At 43.3% G+C, this 13,886-nt stretch overlaps 1 protein-coding gene across 5 annotated transcripts in view; it reads left to right on the top strand.

Annotated features, from left to right (window-relative positions):
* LOC126918485 (RNA-binding protein Musashi homolog Rbp6) overlaps window positions 1-13,886 on the top strand; it is a 771,768-nt gene that overhangs the window by 528,197 nt on the left and 229,685 nt on the right. Inside the window, exon 1 of one of the 5 annotated variants that reach the window (XM_050726420.1) lies at window positions 5,032-5,976. The exons of the other annotated variants lie outside the window; for them this stretch is intronic. The gene's annotated coding sequence lies outside the window, so the exon portion shown is untranslated. Of the gene's footprint in view, window positions 1-5,031; window positions 5,977-13,886 lie in introns of those variants that run through there. 5 annotated transcript variants of the gene reach the window in all.

Genomic DNA, 13,886 nt, shown 5'->3' with positions numbered 1-13,886 from the left:
TTACTTTTATCAGTAATGGTTTCGTCGTTTAATGAATTTCTCCGAGAAGGATCGCACCGAATTACTTTATTGCTTTTTTGAACTATCCTTCGTCGAAATTCTCGACGAAAAATTGCGCAACGGTGATACATTTCTATGGGCTGGTGTACTTATCATGCTTTTCACGCCATTCTTAATATTTGTTATATTTCTTATTACATTTCCATTTAACGTGCTATTTAAAATGATAGAATTTTGATAAATGTCCTATGATAAGCTACTATATGTAAAACATAGTGTATGTAAAACATATTTCTTCGAAGTACAGGGACTCGGTAATCGCGTTGTCTCGTTTTCGTGCACCCTATTAATTACTAGGGTACAGGTTCGCGGGATCCTAACTATTTATCCATCTACCTCGTGCTTTCCTTCACCAGGTCTTCCTCTTTTCCAATTGACTTTTTCAAAGCCTCCTAAAGGAAAAATTGGTATCTTACAAGAACGAAGTGGAACATGGAAACATCGAACAATGGTATCTACGTAGCAAAGAAGACGCACTTCTCTTGAATCCTTGAAATACATGGAGACGGGTCTGCATCTAATATTTTAGGAAAGTTTCGAACTACTGGTTTCGCTCGAAGTTGCACGACACGGATCAGAAAAGGGGGGGCAACGCTCACGTGCACAGCACCATTCGCACACGTAGAATCGCGGTGGCTGTTGAAAAAAGGGGGCGGGTACGGAGCTTAGAGAACGCTAAAGGGTAGTTTCTTGGCAAAGGTAAAGAGAATAGCAGGAAAGGGCGAGTCTAACGGGGTGAGCCGTATCTTGGAGGATAAGTATCGAACCTGAAAATCGCGACCAAAAACCCGACTAGCGTTGCAACGTTATGCGAAAAACGACGAACTAGGTCGACATCGAAGAGTTTCGTTGCAGTTGGCTGGTCCAATCGAGTATCTATCCTCTTTTCCTTCTATCGTGTCCTTCTTTCATCTTTTCGTATGCGGGGGATTCGAAACTCCGTCCGACTGTTTTCCTCATCGCCGACGAAAACATGCTGCCCTTGTACTGTCGTCGAGACAAATATCGAAGTGCACCGGAGGCGGCGGCGACGGCGGGGCCAGCAGGGATGGGTATCGTGGAGAAAAGGGAGAGGATGGAAAGTTTTCCACTATTCTTTTCGTTTATAATTTATGTCTCTGTGAGCACACGACTCGAGACACCGTTTTATCGATTCGGTTACGTAAACAGCCAGGACGGAGTTTTTACTCGCGCGCTTTGTGATGCACTTAGTTGTTTAAACTGGCCAGGCTTTTGTTCGATCGCAGGAATCGCGGTTGAAAGGGAATCCTTTTTGGTCGATGCTGGGCGGAATGCGACGGATCGTTTGCTTGGCGGCGCAGCTTTACGTGGAATCAGTAGTTCGTTCGGCAACGGAAAAGCAAATTTTCTGAACGTATAATATCATTCCTTTAGATGCAGATGTCACTTGGTAATTAAATTACAGATTCAAAAGGATCTCGATTTTTTTCATCAAAGCGTATCCTCTACGATCGTCTCATTTCAGTCTTTAAATCCTCAGTTTTTACTTCTAACATTTGAAATCTATAGCAGTCGTTTCAAAAATTCCTTTTAATTTATCGAAGTTCCCACATTAAATTTCGTTGTATTTTACTTTAGACTTTAAATTAATACTTTCGGATAATCGATGTAATTAAAAATCACTCCATGGCGATACCAATTCAGATACCATCCATCATAAACATCGAGTGCCAATTAGAGAGCCTGCAGTTCGGCTTATCGTTTTACATTGTTCGCTATAATTCCAATAGAACGTGGCTCGTGTTGCTACTACGCAAACAGTGTGTTGACATATCCGTGAAGCTTGTGCAACGCATGCTGACCGATCAGGCCTCTAGAGGAAAGGGCTGACCTATCCTGCGCCCTGATAACTCGGTTACGTTCCAATATCATGATTACACGTCATCCTTGGCAGTTGACAATCCCCAGAGTAATGACTATTGTGGAAAGTTCGAAATTGTCACGGGATCGTGTTGATCGTTTAAATTCTTCAGTCAGGCGAGAGTGTACTCTCTAGTCGTGTTGGTCCGCTAATTGTCACGGCCATGAAAATGTATGGGCGCACGTTCCTACTTTAATTTTGTGACGTAACGCTGTTCTTGAAAGAATTCGTGTTTTGGCATGATCGTGCCGCGCGTAAAAGTTTTCTCGTTTCCCGCACTCGGCTGCGGTAATAATTTTCCACGACCCAAAATTTCAAAATTGCTGTGGCGAAATTTTATCGCCTTTTCTTTTGTACCACACGCGAATACCTGGAAAAACTTTCACGTGTTTGAGGTTCGGTATGCTCTCTGATTATCGGTATAGATAGGTGGATTTCAGAAATGTTCATGAATTAAGATTCAAGTCCATTATTCGTTCTAAATTATTAAAGCCGACTCTAGTAGATTATTTAACTAACGTTGCTTTTACATTGAATTGACCAAAATTAATTAACTACATTACATCTGTCTTTTTACACTGCAATATTGCATTTAAAATTCAATGTATACGTGATCGGTTAACTACATATTTATCTCTAAACATTTATATACTTAACTATATGTTCCCAAGATTCGTTCCCTTTAGTTGCTTTAGTTTAACAAATTAATATTCCAAATCAAACTTATCACATAAAAGATACATTTGCTTTCTCAAAGATATCATCATTAACTGAAGCAATTAATAAGAAGTCACACGGCGTAAAGACGCATGGTAGAATACTAAGACAGTCTCGAGACCTTAGCAAATCTTCCATTGTACAGAAGGTATTCAACGTCAGTTATAGTTGCGCCATTCGTACGACAGAAGGAAGCACACGCCAGTGTGGTTTTCCCGCCAAGTTCATTCAGCATCTTGCGTTGGATGTAAGCCAAATACTGAATACACCAGCGCCTTCCGCCTCTGCGTTCCTCTTACTCGCCTCGCCTCGCAACCATTATCATCCCGGAATAGCAAGTTGATGTTCCCTGTGTTGCTTACACCTTTGGCGTCGCTTGTTTATAGAACAAGCAACACCGGGCTCTAATAAGGTCGGGTCACGGCCCTATTCCGCAATATTTCGCGACAAATTGTGTGCAACGTTACAGAAAATAAATGCGACAGCCAAATCCGGCACGAGTTATTGGTCGCGTTATTCGTCTTGAGTATTTCTTCCGTAAGAGATTCTATATCCTCCATGGGCGACGTGGGACATCGTGGTACACTTGAGAAAAAGAAGAAGAGAGAAAAAAGGTACAGATTGGCTGTCGTCGAGCGATAGCGAAAGCGAAAGTCGAAACGAGCGGGGTTCTCAAGTTTTTTAAACGATTTAATACTTGCCGCCTCTGGCCTGCTGCAACAAGTTATCAGCTCCTCGCAGACTTCCTGCAAACCGCGCTTTAATAGTTCGAAATAAATTAGCTGTAAATCGATGGTGTAGCTGATAAGAGTCGCGATTATGAGAGCAAGTTAAAAAATTAATAAAGTTAACTTCGTTTCGTTACGTCGGAACTTTGATATGAAAATCGTGTTCTTTTTTCAGTTCTCTCTCGCGAAAATGAAAGAAAACAGCAAAGTCTAACAAGAATCGTGCGATATCGAGGTCCTGGAAGGAGTCTGACCTTTTTTCTTCTTCTCACAAAACTCTGCCGCGTGCTTGGAAAAGGAGCGGGGATCAAGGCGCGGGTGTGCGTAGCGTTCATAGTATTGGCAGCGAGCCAAGTCACGTTGCGACTCAATGAAATCTTTCTAGGTTAGGTTAGCCCCCTCTTTCCGCGTTAAGCATAGGATACGTTTACATCGACTTGCCAGACGCGCGAAGAGGCTGGCCAAAGGCCAGCCAGAGAGAGAACTCGCCGAAGTGGCTGGTTTTCGGCCCCGACGGAAGTAGTGGTGATCAATATTGGTCAGCCCGGGGACTTCTTAAGCGCGAACTCGTATCACTTGGAAACTTAACTTCGTCTTTACCGTTCAGTTGCTCGCGTCAATGAGACGTTACATCGGTGGCCCAGTTATCATCTCTACTGAAAAAGAATTAACGTGTTACCATGTGTGTGTCGTGACTTGCAGCTATATTTCTATTGGTGCAACGAATCGTGAATATCGCGAAATTGGATTTTTCAAGAGTTCACCTGTGCCTCCGATTTTCTCGGCCCGATTGGAGCGGCACCGGTATATGTGTATATAGGCGGGAACTCGGCACGATATCTCGTCATTCAGACTCGTCCGACAACGACTGGTTGGCCGGATTCGCGGTAAAGAAACACTTTATTCAATATCGCATGATGCGAGAAGTTTAGCTCGCGGACGCGTAACAAGTAGTCATGCACCGAAAATGCATCGTTTCGGCATCGGTGCAACACGATGCTCGCGAGCACAATCCAGCATCGTCCCCTCCCCCCTCTGATGTGTTCACTCTACTCGAGCGTTCTCCCCATACCCGCGTTTCTATCCCGCCGTCAAGCGAGCGTGGCGTGGCGAGGAGGAGCAGTCAGGCAGTCAGGCTCTCTGCTGGCATTAAGTATTCCCGTTGGGTCGGCGTGGCGAGGAGGAGCACGGAGTGGCGCGGAGTGGCGCGGAGTGGCGCGACGCGGCGTGGCGAGCGGCGCTGTCGGTCGATGCTGGGGTGCTCGCGCTACGAAGGAAGGAAGGTGAAACGGGTGAGAAGGAGAAACAGACCGATGCTCTCTCCCTCTTTCACGTCGTCTCTGGTTCGTCCTCTCTCCATCGGTGTTTCTATCCCTGTCACACCAGCAGACTTTCTCCGGCTAGAATCGAGAGGCGCTATCTCCCTCGAGCGACGGCAGCGCCCCGGGGGCGCCTGCGCGCCTCGGAGGGGTAGCAGTCGCCTGATAGTGGCGAAACCCGTTGGCGAGGGGAAAGGGGCCCCTCCCTGTTCTATCCCTCGCTCCTCGAGCGTGCACCCCACCATCGGGTGCCGCGCGGCTCCGCTACCTCCCCTCGCTACGGCTCCACTGCCCGGGCCTCCACGGTCGCCCCATTCCGTTCTCGGCATCACAGCGTACAGCATTGAACTCGACGCACGGCGACAAGGAGCACGACAACGACCACCTGCCTTTCTGTGCTCCACGGATTATATCTGTCTCTCTCTCTTTTTAACCTTCTTGTTGCCTGATCGTTCATTTCCGTCTTCGTGCACGCTGCCGCTCCCGCTATTGCGAGAAGAGGACACAAGAAAGAGGATAACAAGTCATATACAGGACAATAAGCGATTCGATCGGCGTTCATTCAGCCGTTCCGAAGATATACACAAACACCGTGACCGGGAGATTTTCACGCGCAATTGACGCCAAGGATAAATAATCAAGTACGTTCGACATTTGATTTGCTGCGGTGTGTGGCTCTTGCAGTGTGTCACTCCGTTTTTTGGGTCCGTTGTTTCACGCGTGTTGCAATCTCGACGGCTCACCTGCTTCGGTTCCAGTGTCCGCGAGTAGCAACCACGACGATTAACGTGACAAGTGTGTACCGCGCGCGAATGTAAACCGTTCCACGAGACGTCGTTCGATCAAGAGGATCGTACGTATCGTTGTTCGATCGCCAGCTGTGAGTTTGATCACCGTGATCGTCGTTCACGTCGTAATCATCGTTAACAGTGGCACCTATCTGCGTAACCTGACGAACGATCGTCAGCTGGATTCGAAACAGATTGACGCACGATATCTGTTACGAAGCGATCGTGACGTTCACGTCCTCTGGAAGCCGTTGGATACAAGATATACACGCGTGTGCTGAAAAAGCGCGAGCGTCCGACACGAGACACCGTCGGTCTCTCGCTCGTCAGTTTTTCTTCTCGCAGAGGAAGGCCATAGCGTTGATCGCACGGCACTCGGTACTCACGGTAGTACTGAGTGACCTGCAGCACCCGACAGTCATCGAAAAGTGTACACGACGGCGGTCACCACGTACATCACGCCGCTCATCACCCCAGAGAAGGTACAGTGGTTGCATTCAAATCTTTGATTATATAGGAACAATCCTATCTATGTATCGGTACGGAGAATGGAATGCAGAGAACGATCATCCCGAAGGAAATCGTGTATATCTGGTGAACGTGTAGGTGTATCGTGTGGATGTTTATACGCTCGTAATTTCTCCTACGCGGCTACCTCTATACGTACGACCATCTATATGTGTGTACATACACGAGTGGACGCGTATGTGTGGGTATTACGTTGTGTGCTGGTTGCAGGCATGTGTGTGTGGGTGGAGCTTGATCCTGGATGTCATCCGTCGGACAGAGACGAACTAACCCGACTTGGTGGATCTCTCATCGAGCTTGCTTCTTTTCTCCTGTTCTTCTTATCTCTTGCACCGTTTATTTCTCCAGACAATGTGCAGTGACCGAAAAGTTTCGCGTAAATGACGTTCGAGCGAAGCTTCGCTTCCCCAAGTTTTCGCCGGAAGTTCCGAAACCTTTCACTCGATGCGTCGGACCTTTCATAGCCATGTCGTGCAATCTTTGATTCTTCCATCCGTCTCTCCCTCTATGTCGTTCTCTTTGTTTCCTTGTCTGTAGTTGGTATTTTCTTTTGGTCGCCAGTCGCCAGCAAAACTTTAATCCCGCTGACGGGCAAGCCAATTGATAGGATTCGATGACAAGAAAAGTCCGGGTGCCTGAGTTTCTTGCATTGCAACGCGAGGATGAAAACTTCCTTCGATATTCTTCTGGTTTCATTGTGGACGTGAGCTCTTTGAGAATCATGGCTATGCTGTACTTTGGTACGTCAAATCGGATGAATGAATTATTAACGGAATTAATAAGTTGAGTGATTCAACGGAGAGTGGAGAATACTATTTCCTTTTCACCGGAGAGAAATTACTCTAGTTCCTTATTACGTTCTTCTCCTCCGAAACAAACTTATTATCTTAAGTCCTTCGATTCTCCAAGCGAAACGTTAACGAGATCGTTACTTCCGAAGTTCCCGCCTTGTGACCACTGCTCGATAATTATTATTTTCTCCTTTCAACGAGTCGGTCGAGCGTTACTTTCAGTGCAGTTTTCCAAGATTTCTTCGAGCAACTCGCATTTGAACTCGCATGATATATTTCTGAGACGAGGCGTTCACGATGCGCGCCTCGCGCCTCTCCTTTGTCTTTCTAGGCCACATCTATCCCGTAGTCACTCTGTATCGAAATTTTAAATACGTTAACCTACTTCCTCTGTATAGATACTCTCTGCCGCCGTTTGATCTCGAACAAAAACGTCTCTTTATCCTCCAAGTAGTTGGACAAGTACGACAAGACTGTTTCTCGAGTCGATTTCAATTTATTCGCCGATGAAAATCGTTTCCCGATTTAAAGTACACAATTCCCTCCGTTGATGGGATTTTTAATTAATTCCTGCCGCGCGTCTGCCGCCGGAGAAAAAGTAACGTTTCCGCTGGCGTATCGAGCCGCGTCGCATACATTAAAATGATCATTAACGAGCTCGCTGATACATCGAATGATAGGGCGGTGTAACGTGGCCAAAATTTAGGTCACGAACGATTTTTTTCATTCCGCTTTATTACACCGAGCGAATCGCGTTGTCGAGAGTATCGACTCCAATGATTGCGCGGATAATCCGCGGCTCCGAATCTTCCTGCCCTCTCTTCTCGTTCTATCTTCTCCACTCCGCATACGCTCCCATGTGCTATCAAACGAGGATCCGTTCCCATTTCTACTCCCCAATACCTCTTTTTACCCCTTCTCACTTCCATTCCAAGTTCGATTCTATTGCGACCAAGTTAGTTTCCATTCTCACAGATACATGACTGCGTACTCTAGCACGTACACTTTCGAGCGACAGACGCCGACATATTTCTCCAGGTATCGCGAGGAACGGTGGATTTTGCTCATATATCACGTGTAAACAAAAACCAAGACATCTAGCTGTCGACTGTGGAAGATGGAATTTATGGTTGCACGATCTTCTATCCTTAGGTGATAACGTTTGCCCTTTGCTTTCCACCTTTTTCTTATTTCTTGTCATCTATTTTGTATGTTTGTAGACATGAAAATTGGGTAGAATTAAGGGAATTAATTAAGGGATTGATGATCACGATTAAATTAACAGAGACAAATTCTTTCGTCTATCGAAATCTTCCATCCGGGTGAAGTAACACCATTTTCACATTTTCTTCCGCTCCCAAATAACCACAGAACGAGAAATTGCCGTGCAAAGTGACACGTTACTCTCACGTTCCGAGTATTATATCTACAAACGCTATATTCTTCCCCAACATACAATAACGTTTTTATCATGAAAGAATTAACACGATTCAACAACCGTATCTGACGCGAGACGCTAGAATCCGTAGTTAAGTAGATCTATCACATACTGATCAGACATACAAACAACAGTTGGACAGCGTATAACTTTCTATCCCGGTGTATCCCGAATCCCCTCAATTCCACGCTGGCAAAGGTCTCTTTCGTACTTTCATTCCCATCTATCCATCGCGAAGTCCTCGGAGACCAAAGCGTTGTAGACAGAGTTTCCTAGCGAAACACCAGAACGTCTCGATAAAAGGGTGTAAAGGCAGCTCGAGGATAGGATGAACGTATAAACGTAATAAATATTTTTCATTGGGTCGCGCGAAAAGTTTTCTCAAAGGTAGGCAGCTGGCAGAGGAGTGGCGGGCACGGGTTGTTGATTAAACGTTGCGCCAGCGAAACGTATTATTACTCAGAGAACGACGCTTCTGAACTTGCTCGCTCGAGGGGCGGCGGACTTTTTCTCGAAGCGATACAGTCCAGCGATTGTTGGTCGTTCTTTCCTCCTCGGACAGGATCCTCGAAAGCCTCGACCTTTCCTATACACTTTGGAAAAACGCGAAAGTTTGCTGCAGTGTGACGAGTGCGGCATGCTCTCCTGTTGCACGTAGAGAGACGCGCGCACACATAGACAAGTATCGTTGGATGCGGATTTCTCCGTGGAAAGAAGCTTGGTTTGCTCGTTCTGTGGCCGCTTTGCGCGAGCAAAAGGGAAGTAAGCGGATTTCGCGGTGGTCGGCCGGCTATTCGCAAACTGGAAACGTGACCCGACCGTAAAGATCGTTATTCCGTAAAGGGGGACGAATTAAAACAGCGCATCATGAACAGTCGCGACACCGAGTGTTCCTTGGCAGGAAAAGGAAGATTTGGAGAATCGGAATCTCGCGGTGCGAGTTCAAGCTACTTAGGATTCGCCGTGAGTAGATGAAGCGGAGGAGAAGTTGATCCGCTTTGCGAATAATTATTCTCAGTGACTTTGATGTCGATAATAATCGGATAAAGGAGAAAGGCTGGTGTGAGTTGACGACAACTTTCTGTTTTACTTCGCTCCATTTTCGGTTCTTGATATTTCAATATAAATGTGGGTGGGTGGGTTTATGGGAAGTTTTGTTATATTTTCTGTGGCCGAATAGCGTGGAAGAAATATATTCGAGGGTTAGGGTTACACAGAGAATGATTTAGTTAATTCTCTCGTTATTGATGAGCATATGGGCTCCGAAGGTTCTTAAGATGAAAGCATTAATTCTAAATAAACATTAAAAGAGAATCTGTGATTGGTATGTAAAAACTCGAAGACCGCAGTAGAATTAAAATAACCATTTTCAACGTCGGCGAAAGAAAAGAACTTATTAAAGGGAGAAGTATGAAACCTCATAAAAACTGCTAGAAGATTACTCACAGACGGTCGAAGAACTTCGTTATGGAAAGTAAAACATTTCTTAAGTTCCTTACATCTGATCATATATGTCTAAAACTACTTTTTAAAAGTTCCAATATTTTGCTCTTTTAGAAACCTGTCTCTCGTATAATTCTCACAGAAATGATTCCAAACTCATCCATTTTATTCTCAAATACTAAAGTAATATATATTAAGAATATCTTTTTCTTTGTTACTTTCGATGCTTTAAAAGAGTACGAAAACCAGGTACTTAACGATATTCGATTGGAACGAGACCGATGGAAGCGGATGTAGAGAAATAAAGTGGAGGTACGATCACGCGTCACCGTTTGGAGGAATTAGGTGGCCGAATTCGCGAATAACAGGGCTGTTTACATCGAAACGCTTTTAAACCCCGTCCGGCGGACCGGCCAGCCCCGTTCTGAGAATCCTTGCAGCCCGTCACACTCACTGATACCGTTGATAAACGAGCAGAGATGCAAAAGTAGGTGACTCGGACCGACCACTTTCATTCTTTACGTTCAGCTAGGCGTGTATGCACGGTTCTTCTCGCTTCGCAGCAAATATAGAGAGAAAGAGTGTCTTCAAGTTCCCTCGCCGTTTTCGGCCCACATACTACTATTTGATATTTGTCACGTCTTTCTTACACGTCAGATTGACATGAAATGCGAAATGTAATTCCGTGAGTCACCATCGGATTTGTTGAATATGCTCGAGATGTCGAGCAGGTTCTCCTTAATCCTTGCACTTTTATAAACCGGACTGCAGATTTTGGAAGGTTTCTTAATAAAACACTCGATATTAGGATTTTAGAATGTCAGGTGGAATCTTTCTGTTTTTTTGGAACAACAGGGATGTGTTTAGCTAATGGTGATTGGATTTGACAGAATGTTATATTAGTGTATGTAATTTTTATAGCATTTAGTATGGCTTGTATAAGAGGTAATCATTTCTGGTTAAAGGATTTTTAATAAAATTGGTAAAATAAGCATTTAAACGATAAATATTGAAAACGGCTAAAATTTATCTACGAGATCCAGATTCGGAATTGTGACGTAATCGGCGGCTTGGCCAGTAATACCAGTATAATTATCGCGTTAATCGCTTAATCAATTATAAACGTAGCCAACCGCATTCCCGATTTCATAGAAAATTATTATTCATACCAAATAATACCGCGTCACCGCACAGACACCCCTAATTTCCCGTAAATGTAGAAAGCGTCGGCATTCCCGTTGTATTATTAGCCAAACGATTATCTATTGCATTATTCACGCGGCTTGTTCCGATGTAATCGAATGATAATGATCGATTTTCCAAATTTTCCTTCTTCATTTTCAACTATCGAATCTTTCCTTTTCTAGATACCAAAAATAGAAGTCAGAATCAATCGAAACGCACGAGCGAAAATATAGTCACGACACGCTGTTTCGATCAATGAACTATGGCAATGCGGAACGAGAACCGCCAGACACTCACTTCGCTATTAATTAACGATGGCCGACGACGATACTGCAGGACGATAATTATAAGCAACGTTTTCCAGAAACGATTGCGACGCGATCGGTGAACGTACCGGAGTTGCAGAAATTAGGATATAGAAGGAACGCGATCTCGACCCTGTTTTATCGTGACGCGAAGCGAGAAACATTTTCCCGATACTCAATACTCGTATTTTCCAAAGCAATCGGCGCTCCTGTGTGCGTATCGCGAGACCAGAGTTGCCCCTGGTATCTTGGTCTCTTCCTTTTTCGCGCTGGGGTTAATCAGCCGGGCTCATCGACGTTCAATGTGCGTGCACGCAATTCCAGCGCGAGTTCGCGTGTTTCACGTACTATGCGATCTGAAGCTTCGACGTTATTAATTAACGCCACCGTTAAATCTCGCATAATAGTTGCGCAACTAGACACAAACTATCGTTATATTGGTTAGAGTGATCCGCGTTGTTTTCGAAAATTAACTGTGCGTTTAATAAAGAAGAGACAAGGGTGGTTTAAATTGGAAACATTTTGAGCATTTTGTAGGATATCAATAGTTTGGTAAATTAAAATTAATATAGAAAATATCAAAGTATATCGTTGATATTTAACATTTTATATTAATATACTATTTGAGTTCGTTCTTTTTATTAATATTATACATCGCAAGTAATTATTTTGAATGAAATTTAATTAACGATATCAAGTTCTTCCGTGCTTTGCTCCATCGTAATCTCATTTCCCTCGCAAATGGGATTGATATTTTTCTCTTTCCATTTTGCCTGTAGAATAGTGAATTAAATCGGAGGCAAACATTCATAAATTGTAATACACTTAGCCGCGGTTCAGCTTCGTTTAACGACAACTGATGTTTAATGTTGAAAATTCCATGGCTCGAAGAGAGTTGCGTTTGAAGCGATCCTATTTCCGACCTCTTTCGGCAGAATAACGTCAAAGAAAAACTCACCAAATAATGAAGTTTAGGTGGAAATATCACAACGACGCAATTACATATGCTTTTGTGAAACTAGTTTTGCAACAGGTCACTTTTGTCTTTTTTACAAACATTGAGGCAAACAGACGAATGCGGAAACTACTTGCCATTTATTTCTGATACCTACATACATATCTCCAACTTTGTACGAATAAAATCTCTTTATGGAGTATTTCCCAAAATTTTATCATATTTCAATGTAATTGTCATTCAAATTCATTCATCATAGTCCTTGATTTAAACGCTTGCTCTAAATAGCTCTAACTAGTTATCGATTATCATTTCCATTGCAATATGAAATCATGAGATACGTCGTATAATCGAAAATAACCTGATTTCCATGATGTAAAATGAATTTTAGCTAGTTCCTTGATAGAGATTATACATATGCTCTGAGTACATGGTCGACAGAGAATTGAGGTTTCTATCTCAGTGAACACAGACATGTCGGTCGACATGCATTGGGCTTCCGTGCTGTACACGAGTCGTTAATTAATCCCTCGTTACCGTGCGTATGCTACACCCCAAGATCTGCGTTAACAGAGGTAACCAGAGGTTTGACCGTCAAATCGCGTTTAAATACGCGTCCTTTTCGTGGCTGTTTAAGCCATGCATGCTACAAGAGCCATTGTAAAGGTTCTCCGTTATTTCAAGGCAATTTCAACAGGTTCTCATTGGTAAATCTACTCATACCATATCCAGAAATAATCATCAAAGGTTTCACTCTGTAAATGTTCCAATATGGTAGAATTTGAAGAACCAATTCGGTGATATTAGGACTGATAACTAATATCTAGTTACGTTGCGAAGTGGTAGTTCTTACGAAGTAATATCTAATCGTCCCTATTCTCAAATCTCATTCTGTACAATTTCAACAAGTTTTATTGAAAAAATTATGAATTATAGCATAAATCAAAAAAGCAATTGAAATTCATGTCATAGAAAGAATTTTTAGTGTAGATACATTTTTCAATTTATAATTTCTGTATTGCTAATATATATTCGGAATAGCAACTGAATTTTTCTGGTGTGTTCATAATTTATATATAATAAATTACTAACGTTTTCATTGACAAAATAACCAATGAAATATTTGAAATATTCACAGTAATGCAAATATAATACTCTTCCAAACGTCTGCTTGTTTTCAATAATTATAATAAAATATTGCATTATGATAAATATTATATTAAATCGATAATGCAAATATAGGTATTTGAAGAACCGTCAGCTATTTGATTCCACCACGTGATAATAATGCATATTCCTTTTTAGCTCGAATTAAAACGTTTCTGTCGATGGATTTTTAGACGAACACTTTTTAAACGTGCATGTATGTACAGTATGAGCCTTTAAGATACTTTTCTGATCATAGATGCCACGCACGCGTGTGCAACGGAAACGTTTACTTTCGATATTTCTTTCTATTAAATGGCTGAATGTGATTAACGCAAAGATCAGCGACACGATGCATTGTGCGGTGATTTATAACCGCGGCATACAGTGGTATCGTGCGTTATCGTTGACCGCCAGTTCTATGTGTTTGCCCGCGCGATCGATGGAAAATGTGTGGAAATGCACATTGCATCAGACCTCGGCGTGTCTCATTTAAGGTAGACACGTACGATTTGAATGTGACGTGTTAATACAACGATAGTATCACGGCATCACAACGTGTCGGTGTTCGTGCTCGCTCCGCTAACGTATCGGACAGATA

This window comes from Bombus affinis, chromosome 7 (assembly GCF_024516045.1).
Source record: "Bombus affinis isolate iyBomAffi1 chromosome 7, iyBomAffi1.2, whole genome shotgun sequence".
Classification (NCBI taxonomy): Eukaryota; Metazoa; Arthropoda; class Insecta; order Hymenoptera; family Apidae; genus Bombus; species Bombus affinis.
This window is presented reverse-complemented; position numbering and strand designations above follow the sequence as displayed.